The sequence below is a fragment of the Giraffa tippelskirchi genome, chromosome 4 (genome assembly GCF_054371585.1).
Source record: "Giraffa tippelskirchi isolate mGirTip1 chromosome 4, T2T-mGirTip1v1.2.pri, whole genome shotgun sequence".
In the NCBI taxonomy this organism is placed as follows: Eukaryota; Metazoa; Chordata; class Mammalia; order Artiodactyla; family Giraffidae; genus Giraffa; species Giraffa tippelskirchi.
The window spans coordinates 57,705,641-57,719,585 of NC_137278.1; positions in this window are offsets into that span (position 1 = coordinate 57,705,641).

Genomic DNA, 13,945 nt, shown 5'->3' on the forward strand with positions numbered 1-13,945 from the left:
CAGGCAAGCGTACTGGAGAGGGTTGCCATTTCCTCCTCCAGGGGATCTTCCCAATCTAAGAATCAAACTTTCATCTTTTGCATGGCAGGTAGAACCACCTGGGAAGCTCAAGTAATTCCTAGACTTTGTCTAAAAGGACAAGGAAGTTTTGACACATGCTACAATGTGAATTACCCTTGAAGACGTTGTACTAAATAAAATAAGACACTCACAGAAAGACAAATACTGTCATAAAAAGGAATGAAACTGTATCATTTGTAGAGATGTGTGTGAACCTAGAGTCTGTCATACAGAGTGAAGTAAGTCAGAAAGAGGACAACAAATACCGTATATTAACATGTGTATGTGAAATCTAGGGAAATGGTAGAGATGAACCTATTTGCAGGGCAGTAATAGAGATACAGACATGGAGAATGGACTTGTGGACACAGAACGGGTAGGAGAGGGTGGGACAAATTGGGACAGTAGCATTCACATATATATACTACCATGTGTAAAATAGCTAGCTAGTGAGAAGCTGCCGTATAGCCCAGGGAGCTCAGCTCAGTCCTCTGTGATGACATAGAGGGATGGGAATTGGGGGTGGTGAAATCCAAGAGGGAGGAGATACAGGCAGAGTACATCATATGAGAAATGCTGGACTGGATGAACCACAAGCTGGAATCAAGATTGCTGGGAGAAATATCAATAACCTCAGATATGCAGATGATATCACACTTAAGGCAGAAAGTGAAGAACTAAAGAGCTGCTTGAGGAAAGTGAAAGAGGAGAATGAAAAAGTTGGCTTAAAACTCAACATTCAGAAAACTAAGGTCATGACATCTCATTCAATCACTTCATGACAAATAGATGGGGGGACAGTGGAAACAGTGACAGACTTTATTTTTTGGGCTCCAAAATCACTGCAGATGGTGACTGCAGTGAAATTAAAAGATGCTTACTCCTTGGAAGAAAAGTTATGACCAACCTAGACAGCATATTAAAAAGCAGAGACATTACTTTACCAACAAAGGTCCATCTAGTCAAAACTATGGTTTTTCCAATAGTCATGTGTGGATGTGAGACTTGAACTATAAAGAAAGCTGAGCACAGAAGAATTGATGTTTTTGAAGTGTGGTGTTGGAGAAGACTCTTGAGAGTCCCTTGGACTTCAAGGAGATCCAACCAGTCCATCCTAAAGGAAATCAGTCTTGAATATTCATTGGAAGGACATGAGGCTGAAGCTGAAACTCCAATACTTTGGCCACCTGATGTGAAGAACGGACTTATATGGAAAGACACTGATGCTGGGAAAGACTGAAGGTGGGAGGAGAAGGGGACGACAGAAGATAAGATGGTTGGATGGCATCACTGACTCAATGGACATGAGCTTGAGTAAACTCTGGGAGTTGGTGATGGATAGGGAGGCATGGCATGCTGCAGTCCATAGGATCGCAAAGAGTTGGACACAACTGAGCGACTGAACTGAACTGATAGGGCTTCCCTGGTGGCCCAGTGTTAAAGAATCTGCCTGCACTGCAGGAGACGTGGGTTCAGTCCCTGGGTTGAGAAGATCCCCTGGAGAAGGAAATGGCAACCTTCTCCAGTATTCTTGCTTGGGAAGTCCCATGGACAGAGGAGCCAGGCAGGCTAGCCTGGCAGGAGCCTTTGCAACCACGGAGTCGCAAAGAGTTGGACGCAACTTAGAGACTAAACAACAATAATTAAAGTGCCCTAAAATGGAGCAGCTATAAATTTAATCAATTTTGTCATGTTGCATCATATATAGCAGACACCATAGACTTGACAAAGGATGCTCTACCATATAAGAAGCTGAGTGCCAGTGTCTCTGTCATCCTGCTGTGGCCCTGCTGAATGACTGTGTGGAAGACCTTTTCTATTCCTCTGTGTCAGATGGACTTGTGGGTGAACCTAAGTTTTCATTTCTTTGGTTAACTGCCTCAGAGACCAGTCACTGGGCCACATGGTGAGCGCATGTTTATTTCATGTGAAATTGCCCTTCTTTTTCCCAAGAGTGCCTTTACTATTTTATGTTTCCACTGACATGATCCTCTATATAGAAAATCCTAAAGACTCCACCAGAAAATTACTAAAGCTAATCAATGAATATAGTAAAGTTGCAGGATATAAAATTAACACACAGAAATCCCTTGCATTCCTATACACTAACAATGAGAAAACAGAAAGAGTAATTAAGGAAACAATTCCATTCACCATTGCAATGAAAAGAATAAAATACTTAGGAATAAATCTACCTAAAGAAACAAAAGACCTATATATAGAAAACTATAAAACACTGATGAAAGAAATCAAAGATGACACAAATAGATGGAGAATTATACCATGTTCATGGATTGGAAGAATCAATATAGTGAAAATGAGTATACTACCCAAAGCAGTCTATAGATTCAATGCAATCCTTATCAAGCTACCAATGGTATTTTTCAGAGAACTAGAAAAAATAATTTCACAATTTGTATGGAAATACAAAAAACTTCAAATAGCCAAAGCAATCTTGAGGAAGAAGAATGGAACTGGAGGAATCAACCTACCTGATTTCAGACTATACTACAAAGCCACAGTCATCAAGACAGTATGGTACTGGCACAAAGACAGAAAAATAGATCAATAGAACAAAATAGAAAGCCCAGAGATAAATTCACACACCTATGGACACCTTATCTTTGACAAAGGAGGCAAGAATATACAATGGAGAAAAGACAATCTTTTTAACATGTGGTGCTGGGAAAGCTGGTCAACCACTTGTAGAAGAATGAAACTAGAACATTTTCTAACACCATACACAAAAATAAACTCAAAACGGATTAAAGATCTAAATGTAAGATCAGAAACCGCAAGACTCCTAGAGGAAAATATAGGCAAAACACTCTCTGACATAAATCACAGCAGGATCCTCTATGACCCACCTCCCAGAGTAATGGAAATAAAAGCAAAAATAAACAAATGGGACCTAATTAAACTTAAAAGCTTTTGCACAATGAAGGAAACTATAAGCAAGGTGAAAAGACAGCCTTCAGAATGGGAGAAAATAATAGCAAATGAAGCAACAGACAATTAATCTCAAAAACATAAAAGCAACTCCTGTAGCTCAATTTCAGAAAAATAAACGACCCAATCAAAAAATGGGCCAAAGAACTAAACAGACATTTCTCTAAAGAAGACATACAGATGGCTAGTAAAAACATGAAAAGATGCTCAACATCAGTCATTATCAGAGAAATGCAAATCAAAACCACAATGAGGTACCATCTCACACCAGTCAGAATAGCTGCTATCAAAAATCTACAAACAATAAATGCTGAAGAGGGTGCCGAGAAAAGGGAACCCTCTTACACTGTTGGTGGGAATGCAAACTAGTACAGCCACTATGGAGAACAATGTGGAGATTCCTTAAAAAATTGGAAATAGAACTGCCATATGATCCAGCAATCCCCCTGCTGGGTATACACACTGAGGAAACCAAAATTGAAAGAGACACATATACCCCAATGTTCATTGCAGCACTGTTTACAATAGCCAGGACGTGGAAGCAACCTAGATATCCTTCGGCAGATGAATGGATAAGAAAGCTGTGGTACATATACAAAATGGAATATTACTCAGCTATTAGAAAGAATGCGTTTGAATCAGTTCTAATGAGGTGGAAGAAACTGGAGCCTATTATACAGAGTGAAGTAAGTCAGAAAGAAAAACACCAATACAGTATATTAACACATATATATGGAATTTAGAAAAATGGTAATGATGACCCTATATGGGAGATAGCAAAAGAGACACAGATGTAAAGAACAGACTTTTGGACTCTGTGGGAGAAGGCTAGGGTGGGATGATTTGAGAGAATAGCATTGAAACGTATATTATCATATGTGGAATAGATCGCCAGTCCAGGTTCGATGCAGGAGAAAGGGTGCTCAGGGCTGGTGCACTGGGATGACCCTGAGGAATGGGATGGGGAGGGAGGTGGAAGGGAGGTTCAGAATGGGGAACACATGTACACCCATGGCTGATTCATGTCAATGTATGGCAAAAACCACTACAGTATTGTATAGTAATTAGCCTCCAATTAAAATAAATAAATTAAAAAAAATAAAATAGAGAAAAAAAAACGAGGAGAAATGGTTCAGAAGAACTTTTTTAAAGTCTATGCTTTGGCTTACATGGTAATCAATGTATGAGTACTCAGTTGGTCAGTTGTGTCCAACTCTTTGTGACCCTGTAGATTGTAGTCTGCCAGGCTCCTCTGTCTATGGAATTCTAAAGGCAAGAATACTGGAATGGGTTGCCATTGCCTTCTCCAGGGGATCTTTCTGACCCAGGCATTGAACCCAGATCTCCTGCACTGAAGGCAGATTCTTTACTGTCTGAGTCACCAGGGAAGCCCACAAATACTGGAGTAGGTAGCCATTCCAAGCCCAAGGATGAAAACATGCAGCTTGGAGTCCCTGAGGGACATTGGGCTCGGATGCCTGTTGGAAACCACATTCCATAGCAGAATGGAAAGAAAACAATGAATGCTGGGATAGTCCTGACAAAACCCAGGGCCAGGAGGTAAAGTCAACTTCACAGAGTTAACACAAGCTCAAAGAGATAGCAGCAGTTGTTCAGTTCAGTCACTCAGCAGTGTCTGACCATTTGCGACCCCATGGACTGCAGTACGCTGGGCCTCCCTGTCCATCACCAACTCCCAGAGTTTGCTCAAACTCATGTCCATTGAATCAGTGATGCCATTCAACAATCTCATCCTCTGTCGTTCCCTTCTCCTCCTGCCTTCAATCTTTCCCAGCGTCAGGGTCTTTTCAAATGAGTCAGTTCTTCTCATCAGGTGACCAAAGTGCTGGAGTTTCAGCTTCAACATCAGTCCTTGCAATGAGTATTTAGGACTGATTTCCTTTAGGATGGACTGGTTGGATCTCCTTGGAGTCCAAGGGACTCTCAAGAGTCTTCTCCAACACCACAGTTCAAAAGCATCAATTCTTCTGTGCTCAGCTTTCTTTATAGTCCAACTCTCACATCCATACATGACTACTGGAAAAACTATAGCTTTGACTAAATGCACATTTGTTGGTAAAGCAATGTCTCTGCTTTTTAATATGCTGTCTAGGTTGGTCATAGCTTTTCTTCCAAGGAGTAAGCATCTTTTAATTTCACGGCTGCAGTGATTTTGGAGCCCAAAATAATAAAGTCTGTCACTGTTTCCACTGGTTCCCCATCTATTTGCCATGAAGTGATGGGATCGGATGTCATTTTTCTCCCTTACATAGAAATCCAGACCTAGGCAAAACAAAAGCCAACCATAGATTTTTTTCCCCCTCTGGAATGCATTTTTAGGACTAATCTAACAGCCTTGTTTAGCAGGTGGAATAACTCAAGCAGGCGGGAGTTCAGTACTAGATAAGAAGCAGAAACCATAGTTTTCCCTTGCTCTTGTCCTTCTACGAGGAACTTCAGAGGCTCTGGTGGCATAGTTAGAGGGTAGTGATGGGGTCTGAGGACAGACTGGGTTTGGTGTTGGTTGTGCCATCTCAGCTATAATCCCTCTTTTGTGAAATGAGAATAAAGATGACTTTTCTCTTATAAAGTTGTGGAAAAAATTAAGTGAGGTAATGGAAGTAGAGTGCCTGGTGCACATGCTGCTGCTGCTAAGTCGCTTCAGTCGTGTCCGACTCTGTGCGACCCCATGGACGGCAGCTCACCAGGCTTCGCCGTCCCTCGGATTTTCCAGGTAAGAATACTGGAGTGAGCTGCCATTTCCTTCTCCAGTGCATGAAAGGGAAAAGTGAAAGTGAAGTCGCTCAGTCGTGTCCGACTCGTAGTGACCCCATGGACTGTAGCCTACCAGGCTCCTCCATCCATGGGATTTTCTAGGCAAGAGTACTGGAGTGGGGTGCCATTGCCTTCTCCCCTGGTGCACATAGTGGGTCACAAAACATGACAACAAATACAGTTAATACATATGCAGACTTTGAAACCCTGTGATCTAAGATTTGGATGTTTCCATGTCCTGGCTATTGTAAATAGTGCTGCAGCAAACATAGGAATGCATGTGTCTTTTTGTATTATGGTTTTCTCTGGGTATATGTCAAGGAGGGGATTTCTGGGTCAATAGAGGAATGGATAAAGAAGATGTGGTACATATACCCAGTGGAATGTTACTCAGACATACAAAGGAATGAAACGGGGGCTTTTGTAGTGATGTGGATGAACCTAGAGTCTGTCTTACAGAGTGAAGTAAGTCAGAAAGAGAAAAACAAATATCGGATATTAATGTATGTATGTGGAATCTAGGAAAATTGTACTGATGAACCTATTTGCAGGGCAGGAATAGAGAAGCAGACATAGAGAACAGAGAACATACTTGTGGACACAGTGGAGGAAGGGGAGGTTGGGACCAACTGACAGAATAGCATTGACATATATACACTGCCATGTGTAAAACTGATAGCTAGCAGGAAGCTGCTGTACAGCACAGGGAGCTCAGCTCGGTGCTCTCTGATGACCTAGAAGGTGGGCGGGGTGGGGGCAGATGGGAGGGAGGATCAAGAGGGAGGGGACATACATATACTTATAGCTGCTTCACGTTTTCGTACAGCAGAAACACAACACTGTAAAGCAACTATATTCCAATTAAAAAAATACTAAAAAGTAAAAAGTAAGACAAAAGAATGCAGCAGAGATGCAGTGTGGATGAGGCCACGGGATCCGGACAGACCAGAGACATGAAGCCTTGGCTGCTCTCTCAAGATATCTCCTAATCCAAAAGGAAGTTTTTACCTGCATCTCTAAAGGATTGCGAGCAACAGTTTTACACTTCTGGTGTGTTTTTCCATCATTTTCATCTTCCCATCACCCCCATTTTAACCATAAGAATCTTGCTGGGAACTTCTGCACTGGGAGTACGTTTCCATTCAGGCTTCCAACAAAGGGAACACAAAATCAAGGCCAGATTGAGGAGGTACCGGAACCAAAGGCTCAAAGCCTCATTCCCCAACTCCTGGTGGGGCCCCTTCCTCCCTCTGCAACTTCAGTTTTCCTCCATGTTTTGTCATGTTCACCCCTGAGATCTGAGCTATCGTTGTAATAATCAAGAATGGGAGAATTGCAGTGTTTATCTTCAGTTGAACTCTCCAGAGTGGTCAGTTTTTGATTTACTGTTTGGGGAGAGGAAGACAAAATTGACTTAAGGCACCCATTTTCCCTTGAATTCATATCTGCTCACGGTTTTGCAGGGTCATGATATCATAGTCTAAAATTTTTGAATTTTTGCATGCATTCTTGAGAAATTCAGAGAAAGCATACACCTTTTTTTTGTGTGTCTGAATGTTTTGAATTTAAAAAATTCAATGGATTTTTACTGCAGGAAATATGAACCCCATTAACATTTTTTTTTTCACTTACCACAAAATACTAGAAGGTAGGTTAACTTGTACCTCAGTGTTCAAAAACTGAAGACCAAGATGACAAAGTAATTTGCTATTTGTCAATTTGTAATAAGCATCTTAAAAAGATGGAAAAAAATCACTTAAAATGAAATGTTCAGCTAAAAATGATTCCTTTCTTGCTATAAATCCATAAATAAATCTCAAAAACTGTCATAAACACTAGCAGCACTTTTTGAGTTTATAATAATCTCTGATTACAACGGTATTCATTTTCCTTGGCACAATTTGATACTTGTGCAACTGCTGACTTTAACAAAATGGTCATGGTATTCAATATTTAAAAGAGGCATTTAAAACCACCATGGAATTAAGGAATAAAAAGTTATATTAAGGAAAACTTTTTTAACAGTTCTTCTGAAATCATCTAAAAATTAACTTTTTATAAGCACCGCGTTTTTAGCACATGACGACGGCAATTAAAAAATTACACATAAAATTCTTCTTCAGCTAAGACCATGAACAGAATTGGTTCTGAGTATCATAAACCAATCGAGGTATAAATCGTCGCAAAGTAGTGGTTGGAAAAAGCACTGTAGTAACTCAGTTTTAACAGCCTGATCACAAATAAGAGCCTACAATCCGTGGTGGGCTCCAGTGTTTCATAAACATATAAGTAAATCTTGGTACAGGTTTCTGATCATTCTAGCCAGCCTCATAGTCCTGAACCCAAATTCAGCATTTAATTTGCTACTTTTGTGCTAAGCACGAGCCCTGCCCTGAGCAGAGGTTGACTGTTCCCCTTCTCCTAGTGACAGCAGCGTTGACTGAAATTTATGGTGGTGGCCGTATTGTCGGCTGTTGCACTTGGTATCTCATTCTGTGGATGTGTTAATTCACTCACTCCAGACATTCAAGACTCAATTGAACCATTTTGCCATTTGAACTTGTTGACTGAGAAGCAATTTCCAGCTTTGAGACATTTAATGTGATTTGTGGGTCAGTTGATACTTGGGAGGTGGTGGTCATTGGCATGCACCCACAAGTGACAATTTCAGTCAAAATCAGCCCAGACACTGGTCCCTCTGCCAAATGGGTGGTTGCCCAGGAGGTCAGGTTGCATCAGTGCAGACAGTCTCCATCCGCAGTCTGATTCACTCTGTGAACATGATGGAAGCAGAGGGGATCCACAGATGATGGTTACTAAAACATGACCATAAGTGTGTGTTTTCCACTGAAAGGTGTCGTCGTGGATGGTGACATTGCCCGTGGCACCAATCCATGTTTGTGAGAAGGCTTTCTGTGAATGGCTGTGGTCCAACGTTGCCTGATAGTGAAGATGCTCAAACACTGGCGCCCATTGTCCAAGGGGGTGGTGGTATGCAGTACCACTGGACACACTTTGGGGAGGGTTTAGAAACCTTGGAGACAGAGATTCTAGACGAAGCTGGCAAGATCCTGAGAGACCCTCTTCCTTAGTCTGTTCAGGCTCCTTGAGCAAAAGTACTGGGTGGTTTAGGAAGAGCAGAAGTCCACTGCTCATGGTCCTGGAACCTGGGAATTCCAGGATCAGATTTGGTGTCTGTGGAGAGATATCTTCCTGGTTTACAGCCTTTTGCCTTCTCTCTGGGTCCTGGCATGACAGATAGTGAGGGAGCTCTCTGGCTTCTTCTTACAAGGGCACTGAGCCTATTCATGAGGCTCCACCCTCATGACTTGATTACCACCCAGAGTCCCATCTCCAAACACCATATTGTGTGGATTTGGGGGGGACACAAACATTCCATCGACTGCATCCTTTGAACAATGACTGTCAAAACTTAGAGATGGTAAGTGTTCCCCCCTGCCATAAATATGCCCCCAGTCATTACAAGCCCATGAGCACAGTGACTGTTTTTTTCTACACATGAATTGTCATTGCCTGTAGCCCGGAAATTCACAAAAGCCTCTGTAACTGTTAGGACTCTGTCTTTGCTGATTGCCACCCACTCCCAGGAAAATCCACTATTGTCCAGCAAAATGAAAATTCATTTTGCTTGTTTTATTGAATGACCAAACAAATGAATAAAATAAATAGATAAAAAATTAAGGTCCTAGCAATATATTCACCAAGTTATACCTTTCCTAAAAAACTTGCAAAGATAAACCTTTCATCTCAGTTGATTAAGGCCATTTTCTCTCTCCACTTTGTTTTCCCCATGGTCATCCTTTCTCATGTCAAAGGTCACTGGAGGGTTTGCAGGCACTTCGGGGATGTAGGTTAGGAGAAGTTAGGTGATGTTTAATCTTGTTTTATGGAGATCTATTTTATGAGTTTTGCAGGCAGTTTTGTGCACTGCTCCATGATTGTCAGTTGTTCATTGTAAGACTGGCTTTGAGGGCTGTTACCTGGCCAACTTACTTCTCCAAGTGTAGTAAAGGAGGTTAGGGCTGGAGGTTTCAGGGCAAAAAGATTCAGCTTTGGCTACCTGGTCTGGAAAACAAGGAAGGGCAGAGTCAGAAACACCAACCATTTCCAACTCAAAGAGAATCTAAGATGAGTCACTGAGGGAGAAAACTCGAAAAACCCTGAGAATTTAGTATTAATCATTCAGTCGTGTCCACTCTTTGTGACCCCATGAACTGTAGCTTGCCAGGCTCCTCTGTCCATGGGATTCTCAAGGCAAGAATACTGGTGTGGGTTGCCCTTCCTTTCTCCAGGGCATCTTCCCGATCCAGAGATCAAACCTGCATTCCCTGCATTGCAGGTGGATTCTTTACCATCTGAGCCACCAGGGAAGCAGGGCTCAGGTTAAAAAGAAACTTGACAAAGCTGTTCCCAAATTTGACAATGGACTAAAATGGTATCTGACATTACCAATATTGAGTTGGAAAGATGAAAGGAACTTTTCTAAACCATCAAAGGCTCAAACCACAGCAGATCAGTGTTGCTAGAAAAATATATGGGGAGTGATATTTCTCTTCATTCCATAGAAAATACCAAGTCATGGCCCTACAATGGGAGGATGAAGAGTATACAGATTAAAAATAGAGGAAAAAAGCATCACAAAAGTTGCTAGGGAGGGAATTCATGAAAATGTACTATTTTCCTTGATTTTATGGTCACTGTGTTTTTTGCTTTTAAATCTGTGTTTTTTCATTTGCCTTTTTTCATGCTCATTTTCATATTTGTGGTTTTTTATTACGAAGTGACTCCAACTGTAAAACGCTTCAGTTCAGTCAGTTCAGTCACTCAGTCATGTCCAACTCTTTGCGACCACATGAATCGCAGCACGCCAGGCCTCCCTGTCCATCACCAACTCTCGGAGTCTACCCAAACCCATGTCCATCGAGTAAGTGATGCTATCCAACCATCTCATCCTCTGTCATCCCCTTCCCCTCCTGCCCTCAATCCTTCCCAGCATTAGGGTCTTTTCCAGTGAGTCAACTCTTCGCATGAGGTGGCCAAAGTATTGGAGTTTCAGCTTCAACATCAGTCCTTTCAATGAATGCCCAGGATTGATCTCCTTTAGGATGAACTTCATGAAGCCCAAAGGACTCTCAAGAGTCTTCTCCAACACCACAGTCCAAAAGCATCAATTCTTTGGCACTCAGCTTTCTTCACCGTCCAACTCTCACATCCATACATGATCACTGGAAAAACAATAGCCTTGACTAGACGGACCTTTGTTGGCAAAGTAATGTCTCTGCTTTTAAATATGCTATCTAGGTTGGTCATAACCTTCCTTCCAAAGAGTAAGCGTCTTTTAATTTCATGGCCTCATGAAATCCGGGTCTGCTCCAGGATGGGGCTTCAGACATTCTCTGGACATAGTTTCTGAGGCTTAAAAGTGGGTAATTTGGAAACTTCCTGGTGGTCCAGTGGTTAAGACTCTGTGCTTCCAAATGCAAGGAACACAGGTTTAGTCCCTGGTCGGGGTACTAAGATCCCACATGCCATGTGGTGTGGCCAAGAAAATATATTTTTTTAAGAAGTGGGTAATTGTGCACCTTCAGAGGACTTCTATGTGCCAGAATCAGACAGTTTCTGGCACACAGTTGTTTTTCAGTTGCTCAGTTGTGTCTGAATCTTTGTGACCCCTTGGACTGTAGCATACCAGACTTCCCTGTCCTTCACCATCTCCCAGAACTTGTTCCTACTCATGTCCATTGAGTTGGTGATGCCACCCAACCATCTCATCCTCTATTGTTCCCTTCTCCTCCTGCTTCTATCTTTTCTGGCATAAGGATCTTTTCCAGTGAGTTGGCTCTTTGTATCAGGTAGCCAAAGTATTGGAGCTTCAGCTTTAGCATCAGTCCTTCCAATGAATATTCAGGGTTGATTTCCTTTAGGATTGACTGGTTCAATCTCCTTGCTGTCCAAGGGACTCTCAAGAGTCTTCTCCAGCACCACAGTTTGAAAGCATCAATTCTTCAGTGTTCATCCTTCTTTATGGTCCAACTCTCACATTCATACATGACTGCTGGAAAAACCATAGCTTATTGGCACATGGTAGGCTTTCATAAATGCTCATTTTCTTTTCTCTCTTCTGAACTGAGGTGGTGTATATTTACGATCTTAATTTTGACCTGTATGTCTTTTCTCCCTGGTTAACTATTTTTTTATTTCCCCAGATACATTCTGAGTTCAGTACACTCCTGCTAGGTCTCTGCCAAGCTGTCTTCTTGTCTGATTCCTCTTTGTTTTGCGGTCACCATGATTTTTCAGAAAGTCTGACCTGATCTGAGTTAAAAATCTGACTTGCTCAAACATCTTTAATGATTACTTTTGACAAAAAGATAAAGCTGACATGGTCTCAGTATGAAATTCCAGGTCCTGAAATTGATTTCTGCCTACTTTTCTAGCTTGAAATGATGTATCCTACTCCAAACCTGCAGTTCAGGCAGCCAGACACGTAAGAAACTTACCTCTGAGCTTCCAGTCTGTTCAAGTTCAAGAAATGTTCTTTCTTTCTCTGCCTGTAATTATTCATTCACTCACCCACTCGTGACAGCAGTACTGAAGCCATTCGGGACCCTGTGGGACCCTGGGCACAAAGTCTTTCAGTGTCCCCCATTTTCACAGGAAATAGTCTTCATTCAGCCTCCAGGTCCTTCCCTGAGTTCCAAAGGGCAGGTTCAAACAGTTGCTAATCAGGAAAGGGAGGGGATGCAGAGACAAGGGAGGAGCAGTCAAGAAACAATAGGGTAGTCTTGGGACAGATCCTGGTTCCCCTCAAGGGACACACACAACAATACCTTAGAGCTGCTCTGCAGACACTGAACCCCCACCAGGTGGGAGAAGTTAACTCTCTGCTGCCCACAAGCATGGAGACCCCAGACTTGTTGGAACCAGCAGGTTGATGATGCTGACTCCCACTTACCTTACCACCTGCCAGTCAGAGGAATGCCCTGAACTGGCCACGCCCTCTTTGAACCATGATTACAACACTCCTCACTACCCTCTCCAGGCGGGACACACAACTGTGGGTGTATTTGTGGTTCTTGGATGGAATATATACAGAATGGGGCACAGTGAGTCCCCCGACATGTGGCTGGTTTAGGGGTGACAGAGCTGTCAGGCCACCGGGGGCAAGGTGGCAGCTTGGTATTGCGGTTCTCTTGTTTTGTGTGTTGTGTGTGCTATAGCGTTGTCTTGTGTATTTGTGTGTTCCATAGTGTTGTCTATGATTCTGGTGTCTTTGGCATGTATTAGAGATGGGTGGGTTTCCTAGATGGATCAGTGGTAAAGAATCTGCCTGCCAAGCAGAGACATGGGTTCAATCCTTGGGTCAGAAGATCCACTGGAGGAGGGCATGGCAACCCACTCCAATATTCTTGCCTAGGAAATATGATGGACAGAGGAGTCTGGCAGGCTATAGTTCATGGGGTCACAAAGAGTTGGACACAACTTAGTGACTGAACAACAACGATAGCAACACTTAATTCAGGAGACTTTGAGTGAAGCAGGTGACTCCAAAACCTGGATGGGCCTCATCCAATCAGTTAACGGACTCAGGAAAAAGACTGAGTTCCCTGAGCAGGAAGGAGCTCTGCCAGCAGACAATGTGGATGGAACAGCAGCTCTTCCCTGGGTTTCAATCTGGTGGCCCACCCTGCAGATCGTGGGCTTGCTAGCCCAATGATCACATGAGACAATTCATTAGAATAAATCTCTCTTGCTAGCCCAATGTTCACATGAGCCAATTCATTAGAATAAATCTCTCTCTATATATATATAGACACATGCATCCTATTGGTTCCATGGGCCAATTCAAATATTATCCTATTTGTAAAATCTCTCCAGCTCTGAGTTGGTTCTCCTCCACCAGCCCCTCCTGTAACATTCCCCGACTCTCACTGTTCAGGACACACACAAGATTCACATTTATTTACATCCCTCTCCCTCATTAAACTGTGAGTAACTTGGGGATCAGGTCTTATCCATTGTGGAAGTGGCCTGAGACTAACATCAGCTGGTATTAAAAAAGATGCTCAGTAAACATTTATTGAATGAATGAGGAAGATGGATGGATAAAAGACTGTTTGCAGTTGCAATTTTCACGATG